Source organism: Dioscorea cayenensis, chromosome 12 (genome assembly GCF_009730915.1).
Source record: "Dioscorea cayenensis subsp. rotundata cultivar TDr96_F1 chromosome 12, TDr96_F1_v2_PseudoChromosome.rev07_lg8_w22 25.fasta, whole genome shotgun sequence".
NCBI classification, from domain to species: Eukaryota; Viridiplantae; Streptophyta; class Magnoliopsida; order Dioscoreales; family Dioscoreaceae; genus Dioscorea; species Dioscorea cayenensis.
In genome coordinates, this window is record NC_052482.1 from 4,746,462 (window position 1) to 4,772,593 (window position 26,132).

The window sequence follows — 26,132 nt, forward strand, 5'->3', positions numbered from 1 at the left end:
TAAACGGGCACACGTTTATGCAATTACTGTTCATAGCCGGCTGAAAATCAGAATTCCAGAGAATTCACACGGGCATGTGGAAATTCCACATGCCCGTGTGGATGCCCTATTCTAGCCCTTTAAAAGTAACGATTCAACCCCAATTTCTCCATCTTTTCCCCTATCATTTCTTCCACCTTTCCCCATCTTTGGAGGCACCGGCGACTAGGGTTTGGAGAAGCTTTGGCAAGGCTTTGGAGAGGTTTGACGGCCTTTGACACAACGTTTCCTTTAGAAGAGGGATATTGGGGGAGCTTTCGTCAGCACCGATCTGGCAAGTTGTGCCCTAGGTTTGACGAGGGGACTTTTGAAGAAGACGCGGCCAATCTACGAGACCTTCGACACAAACACAAGGGGGTTTTTATTCATGGATTGCATCTCTTTACTTTTGATTTCATTATCTATTGTATTTTGCTCCATGGAGAGCTAAACCCGTAGTGGGTATTTGGGTAGTTGTGAACCCTAGGGATGTATTCATTTCATTGAATATCTTTATTATGCTTTCAATTAATTGATGTTTATTGTGAGTTCAATCTTATAGGCTTGATTGTTTGAATACACCCCTAGAGTGACACTAAGGTTGAGAGTTCTTGTTGCTAACTCTTGTGAGTGAGTGACACACCACAAGAGTTAGACAAAGCTAGATTGGAGAGGGTTTAGAGGGTGAGTCGAGAGGTAGCGGAGCGTCCCATTTCCCTACGGTGTGATCTATCCTACCTCCACATTCCAAGAGTTCTTTGCGGCCATAATAGAGTGAATGGGCTAAGTGATGACCTTCCGCTGGGTCTTAGTTGCGAGTGCAGCAGTGAAACGTTGAGTGACTTTAGCACCTGGGGCTTAATTGTCGTTAGGGGACCTTCCAGCTGGACCAAAAAGGTTGGAGTCTATACATAGGAATAGCGTTTATTACTTGGAATCCCTAGAACTCATTGTAATTCTATACAAGTGCGAGGTGTTAACATTGTTTGATTTCTCCTCCGGGACATGTATAAAGTTAGGCATGGTTGACCTTAGATTTGGAACCATGTATTAAAGGATCTCCATGACTCATTAATGCATTAGTTAGAAAGCATAATAAGGGGTTTTGCACTTGAAACGATTGTCCTAGGCGGAACAATATTCTGATACCCCATTTATCGTCGATTGCCTCCCCTATCTTTTACTTGCACCTCCTTTATCTTTTCTTATTTTCATTTGCATTGAGTTTGTTTTCACATCACTTTCAACATTTTTTCATTCAAGTTAAATAGCAATCTTGGTGGTTCTAAGTGCTATTCCTTGTGGATTCGACTACCCTCTCACCGGGGTATTATTACTTTGACACCCTTGCACTTGCGGTTTACACGCATATTCAGACATGTCAACGGCATCAGATTAATACTTGCTCCAAGGTCAGAAAGAGCCTTCTCATCAACAAAACCCCCAATTATGCACGGAACGATAAAGCCCCTAGATCTTTCTCCTCCTTGGGGAGTTTGTTAAACAGCAAAGCAAAATACACCTCATTGATTATCACATAAGACATGTCCTCTACCTTCCTTTTGTTGGTGGGTAGTTCCTTCAAGAATTTAGCATATCTCAGCATTTTTTGCAAGATTTTCTACAAATGGGACTTTAATGTGCAAAGTCTTAAACATGTCGAGGAACTTTTTGTACTGATCATCTTGTTGGTCTTTCCTTACCTTTGAACGGAATGGAGGTTTCTGTTGATACTCTGGAATTAAAGTTTTATCCCTTGTAGTGTTATCCATGTCAGTGGTCACAATGGGTTTAGCAAATTCTGGTTCAGGCTCTCTTGTTGGTCTTTCCTTCTCGACAGTGTTTTGAAGCTAGTTCCTACTTCTTAAAGTCACGCCCTTCAACGATTCCTTGATTAGCCACAGTGTTGCTCGGGAGGGTCCCTGGTAGTCTCTCTTCTAGTCACGTGGATATTTGAGCTACTTCATGCTCCAAGTTCCTCACAGTTACATTGGTGTGTCTAATAATCTCTTCATGACCGGCGAATCAAGTCTCAATACTCTTGATTAATCAGGTATTTAAACCTGTGAGATCATTAGAAGACTCTAAAGAGGATGAAGGTTACGATTGTTGTGTAACTTGAGGTGGAGGCTTGTATTGCTGCTAATGCTGTGTCAACTGACCGTATCCTGGATGACTCCAAGAAAAATTTGGGTGATTTCTCCATCCAGCATTATATGTGTTGCTATATGGGTTGTTCCGATAATAACAGTTCTAACCAAGAAAATCCACCTGTTCAATCTTTTCAGCACTTGCATCAAGAGAAGAAAAAAAAACTTGGATCACATAAGTGGCAAGAATTATCATGAATGGGTCCTGAGCTTGAAAACGGAGATTGCATGTTGTCTAACCTCTTTGTTATTGCTTCAACCTGTGCTGCAAGAGTCATGATGACATCCACTTGATAGATATCGATAAACTTCACCGGTTTGTTTCTCTCTGAACTCCATTGATACCCATTTTTTTCCATCTCTTCAATCATCTTTTGTGCATCACCAGGTTTTTTGTTACACAATGAACCTCTAGCGGCTGCATCAAGAATGTGTTTGGTCGAAGCATTCAACCAATTGTAGAAGATTTGGATTTGCATATATTAAATAATTTCGTGCTGCAGGTATTTTCTTAGCATATCCTTATACCTTTCTCATGTATCGTATAATGATTCAGACTCCAATTGAAGAAAAGAAGAGATATCACTTCTGACTTTGGTGATCTTAGCAGGAGGAAAGTATCTAGCAACAAATGCCTCGGAAGTCTGCTTCCATGTAGTGAGAGACCCAAGTAACAAGGAATTTAGTAAATGCTTGGCTCTTCGTCGCAATGTGAATTGAAAGAGTTACAGACAAATAGCCCTCATATAAACATTGCTTGTCTTGTAAGTGTCACAGATTTCCAAGAAATTTATGAGGTGCTAATATGGAACTTCATCCTGAAATCCATCGAATTAACATATCTATTGCACCAATTTAATGAAACATGAGGACGAATAATACTGGAACTGACCGCCTCAAGATTTGGCCATGCAAAATCTGAGGTACTCCTCCTGACCCACTTCCACACTAATCTCAACAAATCCTGTCTCACTGTAATTGATCTGACGAATTCTTCTTGTGAATATTCTTTCTAGTTCTGGATCAGGATTAGCTAGCGGGGTACACTTGTTACCATGGGTCATGCAATTATGCATACACATACAAAATAGAACGATATAAGCTCAACGAAACTTGAAGCAAAGCAAAGAAAAGTAAAATACAATAAAGAATATCAAGGCAAGAAAATATATGCAAATATACACAATATAAACATAATAGAACACTAGATTATAAGCTTCCTTCATAGTTTTCTATCCCTAGCAATGGTGCCAAAAACTTGATGTGTTCTTCGCAAGTGCACGGGTCACACACAAGTAATATAGTGATATCCGTTAGGGGTATGGTTGTCAAACAATAGGGACTGGACTAAAAATACTCACTCAACACTGATCTTTAGTAAACAATAGATTAGTGACAAGATTACTTTAAACTAAATTAGACAATAAAGAGATAAAAGAAAAGGGGAAAGATGAAGGTATAGGGCAATTGGATTGAGTGTCAACAGTAAGAGAACAATGCCCTGAGATGTTTCCTAAGCACTTTGTGATGCTCACTCACTCTCAAGGTTTACCGGTACATTCTCAGGCTCTAGTGTGTGATCAAAAGTAATATTCCATTTAAAGCTCTCAAATAAGTTGAGTTTTGCAAAGATAACTATGGATTTAAACAAACCTTGACTCCTTCTTTTATGTAGGCCATTCCCTAAGGCAATGACAGCTATGACAATCCACCATTAAGTTTTATCTAGGCAACTACGCAAATCAAGCACTTCAAATTTTGCAATATAAGATATAACATAAGAACCAAAAGAACTCTCTCCTTGACGCCTTAGAAAGTGTTGATATGCTTGATCTTCACTCTCATCAATGTCCTCCCGATGGAGAAGTAGATCCCCAAACAAAGATAAATAGCAAACCCTAATACTGGAGGTAAAAATAGGGGATTTGGGCTTGATACAGTCTACGCACGGGCATGTCCAGACTGAGTCATGTCGAGGGAGAACTGAGTGAAATTGAGCATCTCTGCCTGGAAAATTCAGTGGAAGGGACACGGTCGTGTCTTGACCATGCAGTGATGTCAGACAATTGTGTCAGGAGCACCTAGCGCGTGTCACCTATTCTTCAATAAAATCGTCAATGGCCTGGGTTTTTTAGAAATAAAGACATGATCGTATCCTAACCATGTCAGCCTTGGAAGTACCCTTCTATACAGACTTCTTGGTGGATCAACGACAGGCCGATATTTTTAGTAGGTGTGACACGAGCGTGTCCAGCCCGTGTCCAGCTTGAGTACCTAAACTTTTCTTGAATATTTTCTTGTTCTCTTCCCAATTTCACTCCAAATTGTACTGAGCCCCCTATTTCTACACATATAACAAAAATACCCACAATAGCACTGCTCGTGTATAAAATTAAACTTGAGAACAAGTAAAATGATAGATTTAGGCATGAAAATATGTATGCAAAGTGCACTCATCAAATTTCCCCGGAAGGAAATACCTTGCAATCAAAGCTTCTACCATTTCATTCATATTGTGATGGAAGCTCTTGGCAATAAATGGAGCCACTGTTTGGCTGTTCCATTCAATGAGAATGCAAAGCCCTCAAGCAAATTGCATAATCCATAACCAAATTAATTTTAAGCTTGTTGCACACTTCAAGGAAGTTCTTAATATGTTTGTTTGGGTCTATATCAGCTAATCTATTAAACTATGTAGACTACTGAACCATCTGAATGAAACCTAGCTTCAACTCAAAATTATGGGCTATAACCAGTGGCCTAACAATGCTTGACTATGTCCCATGAACTGTAGGTTGAGCAAAATCTGAATGTGCTCACTTCTACCCCTCTTGTTCAGTCATATTTTAAGATTCTTTAACTTGTATTTTAGTTTGGAAATTCTGTTCTTGTGTTGTTTCCTTGTCTCTTCTATGTAATTTGAGCTCAATTCTAGGATCTTTTTCAACCAATGTTGAAGGATTCCTTGGAGTCATAACCTATAGCTAAAATCAAGAAAATAAACAATGAGAATGACAAAAGAAAGAAGTATGGCACACCCCTTGCGTGTGTGTACCGTAAGTGCACGGTTGTTAAAGTAATAAAGTACCCAATGGGATGGTAGACGAATCCACAGGGAATGGATGTCTAGAAATAAGAAATATTGCTACTTAGCTAATAGTGCAAATCAATTGATGATCGTTGACACATCCTTTGCATGTGTGTTCCATAAGTGCACGGGTTGTCGAAGTAATATAGTACCCATTGGGTGGATAGTTAAATACACAGGTAATAGATGTCTAGAAACAAGAAGTATTGCTACTAAGCTGGAGTGAAAATTGATTGGTGATTGTAAATCAAACAATTAATAAAAATAAAATGAAAGGCAAGGAAAAAGAGTGTAAACAAGAGTAATTCGAGAGAGTAACCAATGATAAAATAGGGTACTTTGACAATGCTCACCCTGAGACTATTGTTTCAATTGCAAGCCAATATTATGCCTCCTACTTGAAGTTTAAAGAGTCATGGAAATCCAAAGATACATGGTCCCAAACCTAAGGTAAATCGTGAATAGGCCTCTACAATATGCCTCGACGGAAACAGTTACTCTCAACACCTCACACTGTGTGGGACTGCTTGAAGCTCTAGGGATTCCAAGTGATGAACCCTATTATCTAATATAGATCAAACCCTTTGGTCTATCTGAAAGATCACTAATCACAATTATGGCCCAAAACTAAAGATTTCTCATTACTTCACTCTATCTCTCACCCAATTAAGCCCAGTGGAAAAGATCTAATAGCACTTCACTCAATCATGATTGCAAAGAGTCCTTGGAATATAGAGGTAATATAAATTATGTCGGAGGGGAAAGAGGATGTTCCACTACCTTTCGACTCACCCTCTCAATCCTCTTTAATCTTGTTAATTCTAACCTAATTAAGTGTTAATCATTCACAAGGTTACCAAGATGGATTCTCAACCCTAGCTTCACTCTAAGGAAAAATCACAACAACAAGCACACAATATTGAAATTCAATTTAAACATCAATTAAAGAAACATAATAGAAATCAATAAAAAAATCATCGTAGGGGTTTACAAGTCCAAGTACCCACCAGGTGTTTAGCTCTCCATGGAGCAATACAAAAAGCAAAGATAAATCAAAAAGTGAATGCAAAAATCAACATAAAGATAACCCCTTACTTTCTGTGGTGATGGTCTTGAGGAGCCCCTTCTTCTTCTCCAAAGATTACTTTGTCGAGTCTAGGACACACCTCGCCAAATCAAAGCCATCGAAAGCTACCTCAATAACTCTCCTATGAAGGAAATTGATGTTGAATGCCATAGAAATGCTCCAAAATCCCAGCTAATACCTCTCCAAGCCCTAGCCGCACTTTCTTCAAAAGATAGGCAAAAGATCTCCAAAATAATATCTTGAAGTGGTATTTAAAAGGCAGAAATCGGGATTTTACAAGCCCCTTTTGAAATTCCACATGGGGATGTGAATTTCCAGGCTTCTTATTTCATACGCGCTGTGAACAATAACTTCTACAATGATTTGGTACAATAAACTTAATAATACTTATACTTAAGATTTCATTTTCTTTATCGAGGATGCATGGTTACAGTATTTTTGCAGACTTTTGCTACAGTAAATTGTTACAGAAGAAAACAGAGTAAGCAAGAGTAATCGGAAGAGATAATCAATTGTAAAGTTGGGTACTGATAACGTCTAAATGTATATATTTTACATGTATTTATTGTGTATGAATTGTGTAGTTTATTGAGCAATCGACGCCCTTTTATGGCTTAATTGTTTAATTTCATCTTATGGGTACAAAGGAAGCCTAGGTGAGCTCAACGATGCAATTTGAGAAGAAATCAACATTGAAAATAGTGTTTTAGGGCCCGGGCATGGTATTAACACTATAGTAGTATGAAGCATGAAGACTTTATAAAAATCCTAAGTCTGGAAATCCTTACGTGCAACCTCATAGCTGTGAAGTCAACCGCGAGTAATTCAGAGTGCTTCAGTACTGCAGCAGATGTAATGTAGTTGTATTATAGCAACTTAATGATTTTTTGTCCTATTTCTTGAGCGACTTCACAACCAGTATTATGATCGTAACGCCATCCTTAATCCATCTAGAGAGTTCTTTTTAAAGAAGGTTAGGGCATCATCTTTGATGACTTTTGGTCACCATTCTCCACCATCATCATCAAGGGCTTCAAGGCTACAGGAGAAGGTGCCAATTGCTTTTGTGTTAGTAATACGAAGTAATATTTTCTTATGATGAGCATTACTTTTCTCAGATTCTATTGCTAATACATGTGTATTTGTGTTCTTTTGTGCATGTAGAGTTGTGGAGACAAATATAGATGAAAAAATCCAAAGTAGATTTTGACTGCACTTATATGATTAAATCTTGTAGTGAACAAATGAGAACACACAAGTTGTGCTTAATGACATGTGAGTGTGTGCAAACCTCCATGGTTTTGACAACACCCCTTTCATTTGACCCACAAGTGTATGGGTTTGTCGAAGTAATAAATCCCAAGTGAGTGTGGTATCGTATCCATATGGAGTAGGGAATAAAATTACTAAAATTACTACTTAACTAAGTGAAGATGAATAATGATTGTGTTGATAAAGTGTAATGCAAGCAGAAACAAAAGAAACAAGAATGAGAGGCCCAAGTAATTGAGAGGAAAGGAAATTGATTGAAGTGGGGTACTCGGACGATGCTCCCCCTAGGACTAATGTCTCAAGTGCAAGACCTAATTTTATGGTTCCTAACTAATGCTTAATGAGTTGTGGAAATCCAAAAGTACACAGTCCCAAATCTAAAGTGAACCATGATTAACTCTGTACTATTTCCTGCGGAGAAATCGCTCAGTCTCATCACCTCACACTATGGAAAGTTGCATGGAGTTCTAGGGATTCCAAGTGATAAACACTATTCCTATATGTAGATCTAACCTTTCGGTCCAGGCGAAAGACCCTTAGTTACAATTAAGCCCCGGATACTAAAGTCACTTCAACGCTTTACTCTGTTGCTCGCGCAACTAAGCCTTAATGGAGTTTATCCTTTAGTTCTTCAGTCTATTATAACTGTATAAAACTCTAGAAATTTGAGGAAGGATAAATCACACTGGAGGGGAAATTGGACGCTCTGCTGCCTTTTGACTCATCCTCTCAACCCTCTCCAATCTAGCTTTGTCTAACCCTCATGGCGTGTCACCCATCCATAAAGGTTACCAAGACGAACTCTCAACCCTATTGTCAGTCTAAAGAAGTAAGTGATCCACGACGTGAACGTGTGCCTGTTTGCGTTACCCCAATGAAAGTATGGAATTGGGAAGCTATTCAGGTCGAATACTGTAGCAGAGACTGTAGCGTATACTATAGCAAAACTGTTCACAGCCGGCCGAGAAACTAGAGAAACAGAGAATCCACACGGGCGTGTGGAAATTATCCACGCCTGTGTGGAAATTTCGCACGGGCGCGTGGGGCATCCACGCCGGTGTAGTCGCCCGATTCTAGCCATATTTAAAGCCGATTCAGCCCCGATTTTGGTATTCTTTTCTCCATCTTTTCCCAAACTTGCGAGAGGGCTTCGGCTACGGTTTTGAGGGGTATTGGCCAAGGTTTTGGAGAAGTTCTAAGGATCCGACATCGTCATTCATTAGGAAGAAGGTTGGTAGGGTAGCTTTCGTCGAGGCGTATCCTATACCGGATGAGGGAATCCTTGGACGACGAGTAGAGGACTTTTCACAAGACCATTGACACGACCATCGAGGGGGTTTCTTTATGGATTCATTGCTTTTACATTCTATTTCTTTGAATGTACTTAGCTCCATGGAAAGCTAAACTCCTAGTGGGTACTTGGATGATTGTGAACCCTAGGATGTATTCGTTTCATTGAACTTCTTTATTATGCTGTCAAATAATTGATGTGTATTGTGAGTTTCAACCTTGAATGCTTGATTGTATGAACATTTCCCCTAGAGTGACACTAGGGTTGAGAGTTCTTGTTGGTAACTTGTGAGTGAGTGACACACCACGAGCGTTAGACAAAGCTAGGTTGGAGAGGGTTGAGAGGGTGAGTGAGTGACACACTCGGAGGAGAGATAAGATAACCTCTCAACCTCACCTAATTATAGACCTAACCCTTTGGTCCAAGCGGAAGGTCCCTAGCCACAATTAAGAACTAGATACTAAGATCGCCTCAACACTTCACTCCGTTGCACGTGCAACTAAGCCCCAGCGGAGGTTCATCCCATAGACCATTCACTCTATTATGGCCGCAAAGAACTCGAGGAACGGAGGTAGAATCTATCACATCGGAGAGAAAACGAGACTCTCCGGTACCTCTCGACTCACCCTCTCAACCGTCTCCAACATAGCTTTGTCTAACGCTCGTGGTGTGTCACTCACTCACAAGGTTACCAACAAAAACTGTCAACCCTAGTGTCACTCACTCTAGAGATTCAATGAAATGAATACATCCTAGGGTTCACAAATACCCAAGTACCCACTAGGGGTTTAGCTCTCCATGGAGCTAAATACAATCAAAGAAATAGAATGTAAAAGCAATGAATCCATAGAAAAACCCCCTCGATGGTCGTGTCGACGATCTTGTGGAAAGTCCTCTACTCGCCGTCCAAGGATTCCCTCGTCCGTTATAGGATACGCCTCGATGGAAGCTCCCCTACCAACCTTCTTCCTAAGGAATAACAATGTTGGAGCCGTAGAACTTCTCCAAAACATTGGCCAATACCCCTCAAAACATTAGCCGAAGCCCTCTCGCAAGTTGGGGAAAAGATGGAGAAAAGAATAGAAAACTCGCTGCTGAATGGCTTTAAATAAGGTTGAAATCGGACGACTACACGGGCGTGGATAATTTCCACACGCCCGTGTGGATTCTTCTTTCTGTTTTCTCGGCCGGCTGTAAACATTGCTGCTACAGTATTTTGTCACAGAGTTTCTGCAGTGCTCTACTACAATACCGCCTGAATAGCTTCCCAAATCCATACTTTCATCGGGGTAACGCAAATGGGCACACGTTCATGTCGTGGATCACTTATTTCTTCAATGATGGGTAAGTTGGTGGAGCTCTTGTTCTATGTGCATAAGTCAGAATGCTCGAGTGTGACTGCCTTTGTGCCCCTCCAAATGGATGTACCCACTCGAATACGAGGAGGTTGTCACACACTCTAGTATCTCACACCTGACCTATGTCTTCGCATTTGAACCTTAGCAAGATTTCTTCCAAAATCGGTGCATTATGATCCACATTGGCTTTTTTCCTTCATACTCAGCCTCACAACCCTACCTGCACAAAAGTAACATAAATACACACATATTAGTGTAAAAACCCGAGAAAAGTAATGCTCAACATAAAGAATGAACACTTCGCATTCATATCGCATAAGCACTTATCAGTGACACACCACGAGCGTTAGACAAATCTAGGTTGGAGAGGGTTGAGAGGGTGAGTCAAGAGGTACAGGAGCATCCCCTTTCCCCTCTGGCGTGATAGATTCTACTTCCATTCCTCTAGTTCTTTGCGGCCATAATAGAGTGAATGATCTAAGGGATGAACCTCCGCTGGGGCTTAGTTGCACGTGCAACGGAGTGAAGTGTTGAGGTGATCTTACTATCTAGGGCTTAATCATGGTTAGGGACCTTCCACCTGGACCAAAGGGTTAGGTCTATAATTAGGAAGAGATTTATTATATGGAATCCCTAGAGCTCATTGCAACTCTATGAGAGTGCGAGGTATTGAGATTGTTCGATTTCTCCTCCGGGACATGTATAGAGTTAGGCATAGTTGACCTTAGGTTTCGGACTATGCATTTAAGGATTTCCACGACTCACTATTGCATTGATTAGGAAGCATAATAGAGGGTTCTTGCACTTGAAGCGATTATCCTAGGCGGAACATCATCCGAGTACACTTTCTTATTCTTCCATCATTCTCATTTGTTTTCTTTTGTCATGTCTTACTTTTTTTTGCAAGGATTTTAAATGATGATTGACCCAGTCGTTGCTCTATATTTGCAGGTCAAAGCTCTCAGTAAAAAAGTTGATAGAATTGTTATTCACAAGAACAAAACATTCCATGTTACAACGCATATCATCCAACTAAAGTGGGCTACCCAAACGTATTATGGGATAATGGTGAACAACATTGGGAGGCACCTCAAGAGGAATGTCAAATGGGTGAGATACTCGGAGAGGGTGCATTTTAGTTACAAAGAGTATTAGCTAACTTTATTGAAGCAACCGATGTCTGCGTCCAAAATATTGAGACCACATGAAGATGCCATGAAGCCTCCTATAAAAACCTTGAGCATCAACTAGGAGGGATACTTGACACACTCTCCAGGGAACAACAAGTATTTGAGCAAGCAATTCAAGTTCCTTATAGAGAAGATGTGGTAGTGAATGACAATGAAGAAGTGGGGCGGAACGAGTATGATGTCATTGAGATTGAGAGGATACAAGAAGAACCGTTCATTCAATGTGATAATTGTTTGAGTGGACAGTATGTTTGTGAGCAAGAAATGGTGCAAGGAGAGTTGGTGAAGACATATTGCTTTCAAGTTGAAATGGAAGAAGACATAAATACTAAGGTAATGGAGCAAGCATCTCTCTTTGGGATTAATCTTCATTTATTTTGCAGCACCAGCGTCGTCTTCACTAGCAGGGGAAACAGATGTACTAGCTATTGACACCGACACTTGAGGCATCTTTACCTTCTCTGTTCTTATTTTCCGCATTTTATTTTCTGCATTTTATTTTAGACTTGTATACTTAGAAAGGATTTTCCTTCTGAGTTTATTTTCATTTTGTTGTCTCGAGTTGTATTCATTGCTCTATCTTTTGTATACTCAAGTTGTTTTTTATTTTATTGAGCTTCACTGAACCCCCTCATGTATGTGTGCAGATGGTCTTGTCATCATAGGAATTGAGACTTTGTCATGGGCAGCAAAGGTGCTTCGGCACTTGCCCGCGTGAGCTTCACAACGCATCAGAACATTACGCCCAAGGACTTAGCTCCATCAAATGCAACACTAAGAGTTAGGGGAGTATTGTTTTGATTGCTTCTCCTGCATATATTCTTCATTGATATACATTATGAGTGAGCTTGCATGTGTACATTGAGGACAATATACAACTTAAGTGTTGGGGGGGAGGAGTTTTATAGTGCACACATCGTTTCTATTGTTCTTGATTGATATATGCTCACATAGGCAATGGCGGTTCACCCTAGTTGCATTGATTGTATTCCTGAGTTTAAGAGAATTTTTAACATTGAATGTTTTCATGCTCTAGTTCTTGCTTGAATTTCTAGGAATTTTTACCCGATTTATATTTGTTATACTACTCGCTCTTTAAACTCTATTGGAAACTCAAGTTTGATGTTAAAAGGACTAGTTATAGTTGTTTCTTGTGCAAATTCTAAAAAAAAAAATGGAAAAGGAAAAGAAAGACCATATTAGTTTTATTGTTTATTTGTATTTGTTTGGTGGAAAGAGCTACCACCTATGTAGTATGAAGCTACTCTCATAAGTTGGATACTAGTTATTCCCTAATGAGAGAAAGAGCAATCTCATAGGATGAGTGAAAGCTACCACTCCGATAGAAAGAGCTACCACCTCGAAAGTGTGAAAGCCACCTTAGCGGCCGCTTTGGAAAGGGCTAGCTTAGAGGATGTGTGAAGCTACTACTATCTTTTAAATTGTCATCACTTTTGTAGATAAATAAGTCCCTTGTACTTAGAACTTTGAGGAGTATACCTTGGGTTGTTTTGAGTGAGTTCACACATGTGTACGAATTCGGGTTTGTTGTCCTTTTTGATTCAAGTATATAGCTAGAGCATTAATTTTTCGTATTTAGTGTTGAAATTTCCCTTTCTTGTAGAATGCTCTCTTTGTATACTTTGGTGAACGTAAGACCAAGCACTTTAAATATTTTCATCATCGATGCACAGAATGATTAATTTTTGCTTGAGGACAAGCAAAAGCTTAAGTGTGGGGGAGTTTGATAAGTGCTTGTGCGATATGAATGCGAAGCATTCATTCCTTATGTTGAGCATTACTTTTCTCTGGTTTTTACACTAATATGTGTGCTTTTATGTTACTTTTATGCAGGTAGGGTTGTGAGGCCGATTATGAAGGAAAGAAGCAAATGTGGATCATAATGCACCGATTTTGGAGGAAATCTTGCTAAGGTTCAAACACGAATACATAGGTAAGGTGTGAGATGCTAGAGTGTGTGCCAACCTCCTCGTATTCGAGTGAGCACATCCATTGGGAAGGGCACAAGGGTGGTCACACTCGAGCATTCCGACTTATGCACATAGAACAAGAGCTTCACCAACTTATATATCATTGAAGAAGCAAGTGATCCACAACGTGAACGTGTGCCCGTTTGCATTACCCCGATGAAAGTATGGATTTGGGAAGCTATTCAAGCCAACTGTAGCAGCACTGTTCAAAGCCGGCCGAGAAAACAGTAAATAAGAGAATCCACACGGGCGTGAGGAAATTATCCACGCCCGTGTGGAAATTCCACAGGGGCGTGTGAAACATCCACGACCGTGTGGTCGCCCGATTCCAGCCCTATTTAAAGCCGATTTAGCCTCGATTTTAGTATTCTTTTCTCCATCTTTTCCCCAACTTGAGAGAGGGCTTCGGCTAGGGTTTCGAGGGGTATTGGCTAGGGTTTTGGAGAGGTTCTACGGCTCTGACATCGCGCATTATTTGGAAGAAGGTTATTGGCTCTGACATCGGCATCGATCCGGCGAGGTGTATCCTAGGCAGGACAAAGGATCCTTTGCGACGTGTAGAGGACTCTCCACAAGACCATCGACACGATCATCGAGAGGGTTTGTTTATGGATTCATTGCTTTTACATTCTATTTCTTTGATTGTACTTAGCTCCATGGAGAGCTAAACCCCTATTGGGTACTTGGATATTTGTGAACCCTAGGATGTATTAGTTTCATTGAATCTCTTTATTATACTTTCAATTAATTGATGTTTATTGTGAGTTCCAATCTTGAATGCTTGATTGTATGAACATTTCCCCTAGAGTGACACTGGGGTTAAGAGTTCTTGTTGATAACCTTGTGAGTGAGTGACACACCACGAGCGTTAGACAAATCTAGGTTGGAGAGGGTTGAAAGGGTGAGTTGAGAGGTACAGGAGCGTCCCCTTTCCCCTCCAGCGTGATAGGTTCTACCTCCGTTCCTCGAGTTCTTTGCGGCCATAATAGAGTGAATGATCTAAGGGATGAACCTCCGCTGGGGCTTAGTTGCACGTACAACGGAGTGAAGTGTTGAGGTGATCTTAGTATATAGGGCTTAATCGTGGTTAGGGACCTTCCACCTTGACCAAAGGGTTAGGTCTATAATTAGGAAGAGATTTATTACTTGGAATCCCTAGAGCTCATTGCAACTCTATGCGAGTGGGTGGTGTTGAGATTGTTTGATTTCTCCTCCGAGACATGTATAGAGTTAGGCATAGTTGACCTTAGGTTTGGGACTATGCATTTAAGGATTTCCACGACTCACTATTGCATTGATTAGGAAGCATAATAGAGGGTTCTTGCACTTGAAGCAATTATCAGGTAGAACATTATGCGAGTACCCCATCTCTATCGATAGCCCTTCCTCTTACTTTACTTTTGCTCTCTTACTTGTTGCTTCTATTGTTGAGAATTGAATCATTGTCACACTTATCACTATTGGTCTTCGACTTAGCTAAGAATCGAATTAAGTATTTTTAATCCCTACTCCCTGTGGATTCGATACACGCTCACCCGGGATTATTACTTCGACAAACCCATGCACTTGCGGGATATACGCAAGGGGACCTTGTCAGTTGCACATCAACATTCCATTTGTAGAGGTGTTGACTCAAATGTATCACTATGCAAAGTTTTTAAAGGACCTCTTTACCAATAAGAGAAAGTTGGAAGAGAGTGCATCTGTGATTCTAGATGCTTTATGTTTGATGGTGTTGCAAAATAATATGCCGAATAAGATGAAAGACCCCATAAGCTTCATCATTTTGTGCAACATTGGTGATTTGGGTGAAGAGAAGGCATTAGCGGATTTAGGGGCTAGCATCAACGTCATGCCTTACTCGTTCTTTCAAAAGCTAGGCTTGGGAGAGCCTAGGCCCACTCAGATGACACTTCAATTGGTGGACCGAACGGTTAGACATCCGAGGGGTATCATTGAAGACATACTTGTAAAGGTTAACAAGTACATATTTCCTGTGGACTTTATAGTGTTGGATGTCAATGAGGATGTTGATGTTGCTTTGATACTTGGGAGGATGTTCTTGGACACTTCCAAGGCTCTTATTGATATGGATAGTGGGGAGTTGACTTTACGAGTTGAGGATGAGAAGCATACATATCGCCTTACCGAAGCCACGAGACATTCTCTAGACTTTGATGATACTCTTTACTTTATTAACAATACCGATGAACTAATAGATGAATTTGCGCAGGAAATGAGGAAGTTACTAGACCAAGACATGGAGAATGAGGAAGTTATGAAAATCCACGATTCCAGCCCTATTTAGGTATTAATTTCATCACGTTTTGAGGATCTTTTCCCATCTTTTCGCCATCTCTTCACCATCTTTGGAGGCACTCGCAGCTAAGGTTTAGCAGTGCTTTTGGCAAGGCTTTTGGGGTGGTTGTACGGCTTTCAAAACCACATTCCTTCAGAAGAGGGTTATTGGCAGAGCTTTCATCGGCATCAATTCTTTGAGGTGTGCCCTAGGCTTGCATGCTTTTACTTTTGATTTCATTATTGATTATATCTTGCTACATGGAGAACTAAACCCCTAGTGAGTATTTGGACTTGTAAACCCTAGGATGATATTTTTTTTTTTGACCTTTCTAGTATGTTTCTTTAATTGATGTCTTTAATTGACTTCTAATCTTAGATGCTTATTGAATGGGTTTTCACTTGGATTGACACTAGGCTTGAAAGCCTACATTGGTAATCCTTGTGAGTGAGTGACACACCATGAGGGCTAGACAAAGCAAGATTGGAGAGGGTCGAGAGGGTGAGTCTAGATGTAGCGGAACATCCCCTTTTCCCTCCGCTGTGATTTATCCTACCTCCACGTTCCAAGAGTTCTTTGTGGCCATAGTAGAGTGAAGTGCTAATAGACGAACTCCGCTAGGGATTAGTTGTGCAACCAATAGAGTGAAGAGTTAAAGTAATCCTTAGTATCTTGGGCTTAATTATGACTAGGGGTCTTTCGCCTGGACCAAAGGGTTTGATCTATGTTCAAGAATAGGGTTTATCAATTGGAGTCCCTAGAGGTTTAAGCAACTTTGCACAGTATGAGGTATTGAGACTAAGCGATTTCTCTGTCAGACCATAGTGTAGGGTTAGCCACAGTTGACCTTAGGTTTGGAACGATGTATTTTAGGATTTCCACTACCCATTAAGCATCAGTTAGAAGACATAATAGTTGGTTTTACATTAGTAGCAATAGTCCTAGAGGGAGCAATGTTCGGGTGCCCCAATTTTTATCGATTGCCTTTCCTCTCATTTTTTATAGCATCTCTCTTTCTTATTCTTTTTATTTCTTTTCATATTAATATTGTTCACACTACTATCAATCTATCTTCACTTTAGTTAAATAGCAATCTTTGTGTTTTTGATCAATATTCCCTGTGGATACAAGTACCCACTCACCAATGTATTATTACTTCGACCCATGCACTTGTGGTACATACACAAAAGGCGTTTCTCAGGATTATAGGGAAGAGAGGAGCTCAACCATCGCCAAGTGTTACTAAGGGGCTCCCTTGCCAGTCTGGAAGTAAACAAAGCGTTGTAGGTAGGGATGCGTGTAAACTCAGCATTACACAAGCCCAAGTGGATGGAAAACTCGGTAAGGCTCATACAATGTAATACACCGAAGGCTTGAAACTGAATGTAATCTGCTCGGTGAAACGCGATTATACACCGCGATAACTCAAAAGTGGAAACTCAAAAGTGGACAACACCTCAAGTGCCACAAGCTCATAGGTGTTGTCGGTGATCTGAAACAATTGTCTCCAGGCCTCAGCACTCAGTAACTATTGAGCCTCAGCCTCAAGCCCGATCTTATGCAAGACGTCCCAATTTATTTCTCTCGATTCACCAAAACATCAACGTAAGAAATGAGCATACCGCTAAATATGAGGCTGGGCATGGAATGTATTTTGGTACTCCGCTCCAGATGATGAGGCACCAGCCCTAGGCCTCTTAGAAGGCTTGCCAATGATGTTATTCCTCATCATTATCTACAAAGAGAAAGTGAAACAATTCAGTTCAAAATACAAAAACTCAGGCCGGATGATAAGTGCTTGAGTAGACATATTTTTATATATGTTTTACATGCATTGAGCATCATTTCTACCATGGTTTATGTCTCATATTGTGTATTCGGTGTTCTTTTATGCATATAGGTTGTGAATGCCTTGAAGAGTAAAGAGGAAGCAAAGATAGGCTATAAAGACACAATGTTGGGAGTTCTTGTTCAATTCAAGGACCAAGACACGAGAGGAGTTCATAAACGTGGAGATGTGTGCCAACTTCCAGGAAGATTCAAGTCAATTCACTAGTCGGAATGGCACAAAGGCAGCCACATCTTCATGTTCCTTCTCTTTGTGAAGATTGCAAGACCTCTCAAAGATAAGTCGATGAAGAAAAGTTTTATAGCCAACCACACGGACGTGTGCCCGGACATGTGGCCTCAAAGATACTGTAGCGAAATTACTGTTCACGTGCCCGCATGGAAATTCCACGCGCCCGCGTGGAAATTCCTGTAGCCCACGCGGGCGCGTGGAAAATTCACATGGGCGTGTGGGGGCACGTGACAGACGCGGTCTAAGGCCTATAAATAGCCGTTTTGCCCTAGTCTTTCTCATAATTTGTGCGGCTCTTAAGGGGTGAGACGGCTAGAGTTTGGAGAGGAGATCTTTTCGGCTTTGGAGGCGCTTCGTCACCAACATTGATCAATTTCTCCTCTGTCATAGCATCAAGGAAGCCACCGGTGAACCTAGCTTCGGACTGGGTCCTTCAAAACATCGAAGCTCTCCATCAAGGCCATCAGTTCATATATAAGGGGGTTTATTTCTATATTTTTAATGTACTTTCATTCATTGATGGTGTGTTTTGTATGTTGCTCCATGGAGAGCTAAAACCCTAGAGGGTATTTGGGCTTGTGAACCATAGGATTCTCATCTTCTGTGGATTTGCTTAGTGTTTTTATTTAATTTGAGTTTGATTAGGTTTTAATCTTGATTGTCTAATGCTTGCTTGCTTTATTGGTCTTTTAGTTATTTGGTTTCCATGATTTGTTACCTTGGTGAGAGAGAGATCTCCATTAGGGTTAGAATCTCAAGATTGAAGAGGGTTGAGAGGGCGAGTCATGAGATAGTGAGCATCCCCTTACCCCTCTGATTTGTGTATTCTATCTCTGTTCTCTAAGCTCTATGCAACCATATTTGGTCTGAGGCATGAGATTGAGAGATTTCTCCTCCGGGACCTTGTAGGCAGTTAGGAACCTTCGTCGGGAATTAGGGTTGGATCAATTTTTAGGAATCGGATACACCTCCTGGAATCCCTAGAGTGCTTTGCGGTCATATGTGGTGTGAGGTGTTGAGATTGAGCGATTTCTCCACCGGGATCTCGTAGGGGACTAGTATCGGTGATCGGGAGGCCGTATTTGATTATATTTGGATTTTCACAACATAACTTACTCTTCATAGAAACACTTTGCTCATTCGGTACCTAATACCTAAATCCTATGGGGAGCATTGCCCGAATACCCCACTTTTACTGATTGAGATCTCCCTCAATTTCACCCTTGCATATTCATCTCCGGTATTCATTTCTTCGCACATTAGATCACCACACTTTTCCATTTCTTCACCCTGTTCCCTATGGATTCGACTACCTGACTCACCGGGTATTTTATTACTTCAACACCCCTGCACTTGCGGTTCACACACATATTCAGATGTGTCACCGGACACGATCGTACTAGGTGCACAGTGACCGCATCAATGTGAGAGCCAGAGTTTGTTGGAAGAGACACTCAGTGGTGACACGATCATGTCACAATAAGCAACATGATTGTGTTTCATGTCACAATAAGCAACATGATCATGTTAGTGTCGATCATTGTCCCAAAGAGGCCTACAACGCCTACCCACCGTGGGTGCACCAATACACAAATACGATTTCTACAAGCCACAAATCGCACACCCAAGCACTGCCATCATGAAATACATAGAAGAAAACGACTAGTACTTACCAAAATCGAAGATACGATGAAGAGAAAAGAAATAATAAATGAGGCAAAACTTCAATGAAGATTACAATCGAATACACCGCCTTAAGTAGGCCAAATGGGAGAGAAATATTCAGGCATTTCGGTGGAGAAAAGACGCGGTGAAAGGTCGTGTCCGCCGGTGATAGGGCTTTTAAAATGAAATGTTGGAACCAAACAGTCATACCCCTCACACGCCTGGGACACATGCTTGTTAGGTTATGGGGTTAGGACAAAGAAAACCAGGGATGATACGATCATGTCACCGAGTGTGCTAACCCCATTGAAAATTTCAAAAGAACAACAAAAATTCATATCATTATTGACACGATCATGTAATGAACACAGAGGACATGTCTCTCCCTGACACGATCATGTCAAGCCCGAGTCTATCCTTGAAAATTACCAAATGTGCAACAAGTGAAGATCAGTGGCACTCGCATGGGCATTCCCTACTTGTGTCATGCCTAGAATTTTCAAAAATAGAGACTTTTTCCCCACAAATGAATAGCAAGGAACACTGTCCAACACAAAGCAATATCAACAAGAAAATCAAATTGAAGAAATATCGACAAAGATAAAATCATGAGAGAGTGGATGACATATAGCTGGAAATAACAACGATCTAAGACAAAATGAAAAACAAAAATGAACAAGCAACTACAAAACACACAACTTTGGTTGTCTCCCAAGGAGCTGTTGTTTAATGCCACTAGCCTGATGTACCTGTTTCAAGTTTACAGGGGTTCATGAAGTCGAGACCCCTCTTGGCCACCTGAGATACAATTGCAAGCATATGGTGACAACATGTTAATCAAATGGATCTCATCAAATGTCTGAGTGCCAGAATGATTAGAATTATGCGGCCTGGGCAGTGAGGTAAGTGGTGTCATCTTTCAAGTTGTCACTTTTTTCTACCATTTCCTTGCTTTGGAGATCCATTTCCCTGATAGTTCTGCATTCTTTCTAGCTACCATGTCCAAAATCTGGGCTTCCTTTATTTCCCCTTCAAGTTTATCTTCATGAATATCTCCTGCACAAAGTTAGAAACAAACTCATCAACAATATGAACACAATAATAAGTATCATCAATGTCCATTGTGTGTCTCATGGAGTCACGAAGTGTGAATGTAGTTTCTTCATCTCCAACTTGAAGTGTCATTTGGTCATCTTGGACATTAATAAGTGCTTAGGACGTCACCAAGAATGGTCACCCCAGTATTAATGTCACTTCAACCTTGTTATCAATATCTAAGATAATGAAATCCATCGGAAATATAAATTTGTCCACTTTAACCAAAACAACTTTAATTATGCACCTTGGTCGTCTGGTGTATCGGTCTGCTAGTTGTAAGGTCATGTTTGTGGGTTTTGGCTCCCCGAGCCCCAAATTTTGAAAAATTCTGTATGGTTGATAAGTGCTTGTGTGTTAAGAATGCGAAGTGTTCTTTCCTTACATGAGCATTACTTTTATTAGGTTTATGCGCTAATACATGTGTATATGTGTTCTTTTGCGCAGGTAGGGTTGTGAAGCTATGTTGTAAGAAAAGAAGCCAAAAGTAGATCGTGTACGCATTATTTGTTTGAATCTTAGAAGCAACAACGCAAAGACACAAGTAGGGGCTCTAAGATACGTGAATGTATACCAACTTCCATATATTCAAGCCATTAAAATTAGTTGGACGGGCATGAAGGCAGTCAGATATTCGTATCCCAACTTGTGCAATGATAGCAAGATCTTCACCAATGAAACCATTTATTGAAGAAGCGACGTGATCTACGGCATAAACGTGTGCCCGTTTATGTTGCCTCGATAAAAAGTGGATTTGGGAGTGTTTTTGGCGGGTAGTAATGTAGAAATGTACTGTAGCAATTACTGTTTACAGCCGGCTGAAAATCAGAATTCCAGAGAATTCACACGGGCATGTGGAAATTCAACATGCCCGTGTGGATGCCCTATTCTAGCCCTTTAAAAGTAACGATTCAACCCCAATTTCTCCATCTTTTCCTCTATCATTTCTTCCACCTTTCCCCATCTTTGGAGGCACCGGCGACTAGGGTTTGGAGAGGCTTTGGCAAGGCTTTGGAGAGGTTTGACGGCCTTTGACACAACATTTCCTTTAGAAGAGGGATATTGGGGGAGCTTTCGTCAGCACCGATCTGGTAAGTTGTGCCCTAGGTTTGACGAGGGGACCTTTGAAGAATACGCGGCCAATCTACGAGACCTTCGACACAAACACAAGGGGGTTTTTATTCATGGATTGCATCTCTTTACTTTTGATTTCATTATCTATTGTATTTTGCTCCATGGAGAGCTAAACCCGTAGTGGGTATTTGGGTATTTGTGAACCCTAGGATGTATTCATTTCATTGAATATCTTTATTATGCTTTCAATTAATTGATGTTTATTGTGAGTTCCAATCTTATAGGCTTGATTGTTTGAATACACCCCTAGAGTGACACTAAGTTTGAGAGTTCTTGTTGCTAACTCTTGTGAGTGAGTGACACACCACAAGAGTTAGACAAAGCTACATTGGAGAGGGTTGAGAGGGTGAGTCGAGAGGTAGCGGAGCGTCCCATTTCCCCTCTGGTGTGATCTATCCTACCTCCACGTTCCAAGAGTTCTTTGCGGCCATAATAGAGTGAATGGGCTAAGGGATGACCTTCCGCTGGGTCTTAGTTGCGAGTGCAACGAAGTGAAATGTTGAAGTGACTTTAGCACCTAGGGCTTAATTGTCGTTAGGGACTTTCCAACTGGACCAAAAGGTTTGGTCTATACATAGGAATAGGGTTTATTACTTGGAATCCCTAGAACTCATTGTAATTCTATACAAGTGCGAGGTGTTAAGATTGTTCGATTTCTCCTCCGGGACATGTATAAAGTTAGGCATGGTTGACCTTAGATTTGGAACCATGTATTAAAGGATCTCCATGACTCATTAATGCATTAGTTAGAAAGCATAATAAGGGGTTTTGCACTTGAAACGATTGTCCTAGGCGGAACAATATTCTGATACCCCATTTATCGTCGATTGCCTCCCCTATCTTTTACTTGCACGTCCTTTATCTTTTCTTATTTTCATTTGCATTGAGTTTGTTTTCACATCACTTTCAACATATTTTCATTCAAGTTAAATAGCAATCTTGGTGGTTCTAAGCACTATTCCTTGTGGATTCGACTACCCTCTCACCGGTGTATTATTACTTTGACACCCTTGCACTTGCGGTTTACACGCATATTCGGACGTGTCAACGGCATCAGATTAATACTTGCTCCAAGGTCAGAAAGAGCCTTCTCATCAACAAAACCCCCAATTATGCACGGAACGAAAAAGCCCCTAGATCTTTCTCCTCCTTGGGGAGTTTGTTAAACAGCAAAGCAAAATACACCTCATTGATTATCACATAAGACACATCCTCTACCTTCCTTTTGTTGGTGGGTAGTTCCTTCAAGAATTTAGCATATCTCAGCATTTTTGCAAGATTTTCTACAAATGGGACTTTAATGTGCAAAGTCTTAAACATGTCGAGGAACTTTTTGTACTGATCATCTTGTTGGTCTTTCCTTACCTTGGAAGGGAATGGAGGTTTCTGTTGATACTCTGGAATTAAAGTTTTATCCCTTGTAGTGTTATCCATGTCAGTGGTCACAATGGGTTTAGCAAATTCTGGTTCAGGCTCTCTTGTTGGTCTTTCCTTCTCAACAGTGTTTTGAAGCTAGTTCCTACTTCTTAAAGTCACGCCCTTCAACGATTCCTTGATTAGCCACAGTGTTGCTCGGGAGGGTCCCCGGTAGTCTCTCTTCTAGTCACGTGGATATTTGAGCTACTTGATGCTCCAAGTTCCTCACAGTTGCATTGCTGTGTCTAATAATCTCTTCATGACCGGCGAATCAAGTCTCAATACTCTTGATTAATCAGGTATTTAAACTTGTGAGATCATTAGAAGACTCTAAAGAGGATGAAGGTTACGATTGTTGTGTAACTTGAGGTGGAGGCTTGTATTGCTGCTGATGATGTGTCAACTGACCGTATCCTGGCTGACTCCAAGAAAAATTTGGGTGATTTCTCCATCCAGCATTATATGTGTTGCTATATGGGTTGTTCCGATAATAACAGTTCTAACCAAGAAAATCCACCTGTTCAATCTTTTCAGCACTTGCATCAAGAGAAGAAAAAAAAACTTGGATCACATAAGTGGCCAGAATTATCATGAATGGGTCCTGAGCTTGAAAACGGAGATTGCATGTTGTCTAACCTCTTTGTTATTGCTTCAACCTGTGCTGCAAGAGTCATGATGACATCCACTTGATAGATATCGATAAACTTCACCGGTTTGTTTCTCTCTGAACTCCATTGATACCCATTTTTTTCCATCTCTTCAATCATCTTTTGTGCATCACCAGGTTTTTTGTTACACAATGAACCTCTAGCGGCTGCATCAAGAATGTGTTTGGTCAAAGCATTCAACCAATTGTAGAAGATTTGGATTTGCATATATTAAACAATTTCGTGCTGCAGGTATTTTCTTAGCATATCCTTATACCTTTCCCATGTATCGTATAATGATTCAGACTCCAATAGAAGAAAAGAAGAGATATCACTTCTGACTTTGGTGATCTTAGCAGGAGGAAAGTATCTAGCAACAAATGCCTCAGAAGTCTGCTTCCATGTAGTGAGAGACCAAGTAGCAAGGAATTTGGGCAATGCTTGGCTCTTCGTCGCAATGTGAATTGAAAGAGTTACAGACAAATAGCCCTCATAGAAACATTGCTTGTCTTGTAAGTGTCACAGATTTCCAAGAAATTTATGAGGTGCTCATATGGAACTTCATCCTAAAATCCATCGAATTAACATATCTATTGCACCAACTTAATGAAACATGAGGACGAATAATACTGGAACTGACCGCCTCAAGATTTGGCCATGCAAAATCTGAGGTACTCCTCCTGACCCACTTCCACACTAATCTCAACAAATCCTGTCTCACTGTAATTGATCTGACGAATTCTTCTTCTGAATGTTCTTTCTAGTTCTGGATCAGGATTAGCTAGCGGGGTACACTTGTTACCATGGGTCATGCAATTATGCATACACATACAAAATAGAACGATATAAGCTCAACGAAACTTGAAGCAAAGCAAAGAAAAGTAAAATACAATAAAGAATATGAAGGCAAGAAAATATATGCAAATATACACAATATAAACATAATAGAACACTAGATTATAAGCTTCCTTCATAGTTTTCTATCCCTAGCAATGGTGCCAAAAACTTGATGTGTTCTTCGCAAGTGCACGGGTCACACACAAGTAATATAGTGGTACCCGTTAGGGGTATGGTTGTCAAACAATAGGGACTGGACTAAAAATACTCACTCAACACTGATCTTTAGTAAAGAATAGATTAGTGACAAGATTACTTTAAACTAAATTAGACAATAAAGAGATAAAAGAAAAGGGGAAAGATGAAGGTATAGGGCAATTGGATTGAGTGTCAACAGTAAGAGAACAATGCCCTGAGATGTTTCCTAAGTACTTTGTGATGCTCACTCACTCTCAAGGTTTACCGGTACATTCTCAGGCTCTAGTGTGTGATCAAAAGTAATATTCCATTTAAAGCTCTCAAATAAGTCGAGTTTTGCGAAGATAACTATGGATTTAAGCAAACCTTGACTCCTTCTTTTATGTAGGCCATTCCCTAAGGCAATGACAGCTATGACAATCCACCATTAAGTTTTATCTAGGCAACTACGCAAATCAAGCACTTCAAATTTTGCAATATAAGATATAACATAAGAACCAAAAGAACTCTCTCCTTGATGCCTTAGAAAGTGTTGATATGCTTGATCTTTGCTCTCATCAATGTCCTCCCGATGGAGAAGTAGATCCCCAAACAAAGATAAATAGCAAACCCTAATACTGGAGGTAAAAATAGGGGATTTGGGCTAGATACAGTCTACGCACGGGCATGTCTAGACTGAGTCATGTCGAGAGAGAACTGAGTGAAATTGAGCATCTCTGCCTGGAAAATTCAGTGGAAGGGACACGGTCGTGTCTTGACCATGCAGTGATGTCAGACAATTGTGTCAGGAGCACCTAGCGCCTGTCACCTATTCTTCAATAAAATCGTCAATGGCCTGGGTTTTTTAGAAATAAAGACATGATCGTATCCTAACCATGTCAGCCTTGGAAGTACCCTTCTATACAGACTTCTTGGTGGATCAACGACAGGCCGATATTTTTAGTAGGTGTGACACGAGCGTGTCCAGCCCGTGTCCAGCTTGAGTACCTAAACTCTTCTTGAATATTTTCTTGTTCTCTTCCCAATTTCACTCCAAATTGTACTGAGCCCCCTATTTCTACACATATAACAAAAATACCCACAATAGCACTGCTCGTGTATAAAATTAAACTTGAGAACAAGTAATATGATAGATTTAGGCATGAAAATATGTATGCAAAGTGCACTCATCAAATTTCCCCGGAAGGAAATACCTTGCAATCAAAGCTTCTACCATTTCATTCATATTGTGATGGAAGCTCTTGGCAATAAATGGAGCCACTGTTTGGCTGTTCCATTCAATGAGAATGGCAAAGCCCTCAAGCAAATTGCATAAT

The 26,132-nt window shown here is 40.5% G+C and overlaps 2 non-coding genes across 2 annotated transcripts; both read left to right on the top strand.

Moving 5' to 3' along the window:
• Positions 1-2,657: 2,657 nt before the first annotated feature.
• Positions 2,658-2,764, top strand: LOC120274354. The gene has a single exon (XR_005540880.1). It is a non-coding gene; the product is annotated as a small nucleolar RNA R71 (small nucleolar RNA).
• A 21,255-nt stretch (positions 2,765-24,019) lies between these two features.
• On the top strand, positions 24,020-24,126 carry LOC120274357. The gene has a single exon (XR_005540883.1). It is a non-coding gene; the product is annotated as a small nucleolar RNA R71 (small nucleolar RNA).
• Positions 24,127-26,132: the final 2,006 nt, after the last annotated feature.